The sequence below is a fragment of the Triticum dicoccoides genome, chromosome 3B, assembly GCF_002162155.2.
Source record: "Triticum dicoccoides isolate Atlit2015 ecotype Zavitan chromosome 3B, WEW_v2.0, whole genome shotgun sequence".
Taxonomy (NCBI): Eukaryota; Viridiplantae; Streptophyta; class Magnoliopsida; order Poales; family Poaceae; genus Triticum; species Triticum dicoccoides.
Genome location: NC_041385.1, coordinates 59,935,981 through 59,942,030, shown reverse-complemented (window position 1 = coordinate 59,942,030; position 6,050 = coordinate 59,935,981). Strand labels below are relative to the sequence as shown.

At 48.2% G+C, this 6,050-nt stretch overlaps 1 pseudogene; it reads left to right on the top strand.

Moving 5' to 3' along the window:
* Nucleotides 1-1,840: 1,840 nt before the first annotated feature.
* Nucleotides 1,841-3,077, top strand: LOC119280762 (annotated as a pseudogene).
* The last annotated feature ends 2,973 nt before the right edge of the window (nt 3,078-6,050 follow it).

Below are 6,050 nucleotides of genomic sequence, written 5' to 3'. Positions count from 1 at the left end.
ACAAATAACTCTCTAGCTAAAGAATTTAAATGCAACAACAAATGCGATGAAGATTGCAACTAAGGTAACAATTGATCCAACAACATAATGATACCAAGCCACACTATCAATGTCATATTTTCTAATCTTTCTAATCTTCAGCCTCATTTTCTCCATCTTGATCTTGTGATCATCGACGACATCGGCAACATGCAACTCCAATTCCATCTTCTCCCCCTCAATTCTTTTTAATTTTTCTTTCAAATACTCGTTTTCTCTTTTAACTAAATTTAACCTCTCGACAATAGGGTCGATTGGAATTTCCGGTTCACATACCTCCTAGATAAAAATATCTATGTCAACTTGATGGGCATAATTTGTCATAAACACGAAATGCAACAACTAGTTTTAAAAGAGAATATACCACATTGAATCATAACAAGGACGAGGGCCGACGGGGACGGATATCAAAACCATGGCACTATGTATAACAAAGAACGTACGGGTAAGATAATTATACGAGTAACTATATATCCAAATCACACAAATATCAATTTGGTAATGTAAAACATTCATGAACAAGAGCCTCACCACAAGGTGGTGCCGGCGAAGGGACGGTGCGTTCGATCGACGGTGGTTACGACGGAGATTTAGAAGGCACTAAGTAAACCACACCTACATATATAAACTAAGTGTTATTTTTTACCTCAAATTGCATATAAATCAAATACTAGTAAATATAATTCCTCCCAAATTAATCACTATACAAAGCATTGCAAGAGCTAATCTAGCAATGAGAGTTGAAAGGACAAAGTTGCTAACCTTTGTGATCATTTGAATGGATGGGGGCCTTTAAATCTTGACAAATTTTGGGCAAAATTTATGAGGAGTTCGAGGAAGAGAGAGAATGAACAGATGAAGTGAGGGAAAAGGGAAAGAACAGAGTGGCTCGGGTGGACGAAGGGTTTATGTAGGTCGACCTTTAGTACCGGTTCGTGCCACGATCGGTACTAAAGGTGCTGGAGGGGCCCCAGACAGACAACACCCTGCCACCACTCTCTTTAATACCGGTTTGTGGCACGAACCAGTGCTAAAGGTTCGCCACGAACCGATACTAATTAGAACGGCCGGCTAGCCGTTGAAACCGGCACTAATGGACTCAAAATCAAACCGGCACTAATGTGTCTCATATTAGGTCATTTTTCTACTAGTGTATGTTCCCAGGATATCCACACAGATCCCATTAGTGTGCGGCTCTCCTCCACCGCCAAAAGACGAAGCCAATATAAGCCGATGATGATCGTCGTCCGCCCGACGCCGCAGCGGCTACCTACCTGCCGGGCGTGTGCACGTCGGTCGATCTCCGGCCGGAATCCCAATCCAATCTTCAGTCCGCAGCATCCATCTGCCGGGATTGGGTGGGCTGTTCTTCTTGGCTTTTCAAACCGGATATTTTGACCAGAGTATCTGTTCCATCATCTCTTTTTCTTTCTGCAAAAAGCAACATGTGGGTTATGTTGAGGCCTTGAGGGCATCCTGGTGTCTAGCTAGCTAGCTAGTATCCTGAACCATGAATATGCTGCTGCCGCCTTTGCATCATGATATGGTGTACGATGCTGCGAAAAAGAAAGTTGATAGCATGTTTTTTTGTCGCTCATGTATACTGTACTGTGTACTATCTAGGCCCGTAGCCGTTAAATAGCCGTCCGTTTCTTACAGCCCTACTCACCAGCCTTTTGGCGGATGATGCTAGGAGTGCCTTTGTTGAATAAAAAGCTCTCGAATTGGGTTGCAAAAAAAAAAAAACGAACCAATCACAACGACTACTACTGTTTGCTGCGTCTCACTGGCACTGCCGACCATGAACAACTCTGCAGATGCTCACAGGTGCCCACTGCTCCATCTTCTCCATGTTCAGATTGCACTGCTTTTTTTTTTCTCTTGTACGTACGTACGTTCATGTGCATGCCACATTGCACGATCGCACGTACTACAAAATATATACACGTTTTCTTCCTGCTGACGACCGAGGATTTCTTTGGTGTGTCCGTACTTGCAGCCGTCACAGGTGCGCTGCGTGCTACCGCCAATTCAACCGGATGGAGCACCTGGTGGAGCACATGCGGTCGTCGCACCACTCCCACCACGAGCCCCGCTGCGGCGTCTGCGGCAAGCACTGCCGCTCCCTCGACGCCCTCCGCGACCACCTCGACTTCGGCACCTCCCTGCCCTTCAAGCCCGCCTGCGCCACCGCCTTCCAAGCCCACGGCTGCCCCCTCTGCCTCGCCGTCTTCCCCACCACCAGTGCCCTCCGCGTCCACTGCGCCGCATGCAAGCTCTCCCGCGCTCCGATCCCCTCTTCCGTGCAGAGCCTCACTAGGACTATGTCGAGGATGGGCGTTCGAGGCGGCGAGGGCGCGGTGGCGCTGGGGTGCAAGATGGTCGGCGGCGGGAGCGACGGTACGCTAGACGTGTGCGCGCGCGTCTGCGCCGTCGACGAGCACGAGGACATCCTCTACGAGAGCTTCGTGAAGCCCCTCATCCCTGTGACGCACTACCGATACGAGACCACGCGGATCCGGCCCGAGCACCTCCGCGACGCGCCGACGGTGAAGTAGGCGATGAGGCGGGTGCAGGACATCCTCCTCAACGGCGAGCAGTCCTACTCCTACTCCTCACGCGGCGCCGCCCGGTTCCTCGTCGGCCACGGCCTGGAGCACGACCTTGACGCGCTCGGCATGGACTATCCGGCGCAACTGAAGCGGGACACGGCCACGTACCCACCATTGATGAAGACCAGCGCCAGGCTCATGAGCAACTCGCTCCGGTATCTCACGCGGAGCTGCCTGGGGTATGACATACAGACCGGCGGCCACCATCACCCCTACGACGACTGTGTGGCTGCCATGCGCCTGTACAAGAGGATGCACGCCATGAGCCACCTGCATGGCCGGCCCAAGGACGACGGTGATGAGTCCATGGCCAGGGCCTTCCCGGCATGGAGGCAGCGAGAGCTGGAGCGCATGTCGCCAGAGGAGCTCCTCGAGATGTCCAAACCCAACTACCAATGTTGGTGCCTCGACGACGACCGGCGATAGATGCTGACGGCGGCCTGTCTCTACTTAATTCGAATATTGGTTGGCGCTTTTACTTGGTGGTGATGATGAAAAGATAAAGAGGAAATAAAATGCCGCGTGCGTCGGATCGATGGCTGCCGTACCTTACGAGTTATGATCGACGTGGTGGTCGAATAAATCACTTTTTTTTGTGTGATGGAACAGTTTCATTTTGTTGGAAGTAAGTTGCCTGAATTTCAAATGTAGGTAGTTCGATTTATTTAGGGAACAAAGATGGAGGCTGCATGCCCACGGCGTCGGCGAGGCGAGGGAATCAGAACGCAATGCAGAGGCAAAACTGCAAAAGAGTTGGCGAGAGGTGTCGGTCGAGAGTGCACGCGCACGGGCGGAGGAACACCCAGGGCTCCCCTTATGGGAGAAATCCCGGCTATATATAAGGGTTCGCCGTGGTTGACACCGGCGGCATGTGCCCGTCGCGTGAGCTACCGGCTACAAGGCCATACGCGCCTGCCGGGCCCTGGGCTGAAGCTGAAAGCGCGCGCACACACGTCCAGCAACCAACCCGAGCTCGGCTCTGCCGCCGTTTCCGGCGACGCCCACGCCAGCCGAGCCTTTCCCTCCGACTCTACCCTCCAGCCAGAGTTACAGGCCCTGTGCCACCAGACCCGGCGAGGGACTCTGCGAATGGGGCGCATTTATAGGGCGCAGGTTCCGCCGGAAATGGCAATGTGGGACTAATAAATAGAATCTCCTAATTAATCACATTACCTAGATGCATACTGCGACGAAACGATGGGGGATTAGCTCCTAGCCCGCCTGACTCGGCAACACGCCACCTGATCGTACCGCCACGAACGCGCGCTACAGGGGACGCTCACCTCCGCCGTGGCGTGGTCCGAACTCCGAAGGTCGGCGATACACCGCCCTTGCCGGTTGCCGCCGGTGGATCTGCTGATCGGAGGATTGGATTCTGGGTGTAGCGTTCTGTTTGTGTTTGGATAGGCGAAGAGGTTTTCAAGTACTCCATGGATATGACTAAACGTATGTTTACGTCTCAGCACAGCAAAAACGTATTCTTAGGATACGTTTGGTTTATAGTACATAATAGCGCACTCGCCTTATTAACCTGTCATTGTCACCAGCAGCACGTCGACGAAGGATATTGATCAGTTCTTGTCACCAAAATATCTTCCATTCATCAAAATCGAGTGATATTGCACAGTTTACAGGTTTAGTATCGATCACCACCTGTCCATAGTTTTGCAGAATTTGTTTACCTTCAAGATCTGAAGATCCACAAGTGCTCGAGCTTAGTTTGCCCAAGCAAAATGATCCTGCCTTCTTCACTCCAACAATCCTCTATTTGCAATTCCGAAGGGCTTGACAAGTCGTTTCGACTCACATTTTACAGAAGCTCGCCTCTCTTCCCCTTCTGCATTTGGAAGGCTGTCCTAACGTCGAGTCCCTTCTATTGAACTATATCAACACAAACAAACTCAAATGTTTGTTTCTATGCCGGCCCCTGAGGTGTTGTCTATTGGAGGATCACAGGCTCTTTCGGCTATAAAACTATTGAAACAAATGCACTTCTGCATTCTCATGAAAGAAACCACTGAAAGTGACATCAAGATTTGAAGAGACATGAACAGTAAGATCGTGAAAATGCTCCAAAAATAGTTCGATCTTCTTTTCATTCCCCCAATCTTTCTTCGGGGCAACCAAGCGATCATTCTCTTTAGAAAGATCACTAACATAAGTAATATCCTCTTCATCTAACCTTGTGAACACCTTCTAATAAATATTTGCCTATTTGAGCATGAGAAATGTTGACTTCCATCTGGTTGAGACACCGAGCTTCAGAAATGCCCAACCGGCTGTCATCCACCTTTTCTTCCTCAACAATCTCCTTAAACTTGACAGTTCTTGAACTACCATTACTAATATAGTACTCCCTCCGTCCCAAAATTCTTGTCTTAAATTTGTCTAAATACGGATGTATCAAGTCACGTTTTAGTATTAGGCTGGCCATAGTGGGGGTAACATAAGTAGTATCATGTACTTGGGAATCACAAACATGCTTATGTGGCAGATAATTAAAGAAGAGAGAGATGGTTATAGTAACATAGGGAGATACCGTAACATAATAAATGTGATGCTACTATGTGTTATGCATGGCAATAAATGAGACTACCTATGATACTAATCTATGATACTATGCATTATGGATGTAGTATCATACACTAGTATCATATGCATGATACTAGTATATGATACTCCCCACTATGACCAGCCTTAGATACATCCGTATCTAGACAAATCTAAGACAAGAATTTTGGGACGGAGGGAGTACCTAATAACAGCTCTATAACACTTCATAGAGATGCCCACTTCTTCTATGTCATCTTGCACAATAAGGTTAACAACGTGTGCAAGACATCTCATGTGCAAAAACTTGCAGTTAGCGATGTGGGTTTTGCTCAGCTGCCTCCTCAAATAAACAATACCACCATCATTGGCACTTGCATTATCAGCAACTACAGTCACTAATCTCTCGAAACCCCAATCAGGTAAGCATCTCACCAATTTTTTTCTATATCACCCTCCTTTGTGCCCCTTCACCAATAAAAAACCAATGATTTTCTTCTGTAGGCTCCAAGATTCATCAATAAAACTTGTTGCCACAGTCATATATCCATATTGTTACTGAGAAGACGAACAATATGTTGTTAGGCAAACTCGCTGACAAGAATCATTGAAGAATTTCTTGAGCTTAGCCTTCTCTTGGAAGAACAGTCACACATTGTCTCTGGTACAAGTTCTTCTAGATGGCGGTTTGAAACATGGGCAGGCTATGGACAAAAAATTTCTAAAGACCGTCTTCTAAAAATAAGCAAACACTAACTCACCTTCTATGATCATCTTTGCAAAAGCTTCCCTAAGCGCGTCAAGATCCGGACGCCTTCCCCTTGAGTTGCTTGCAAAGTGCCTTGCTTT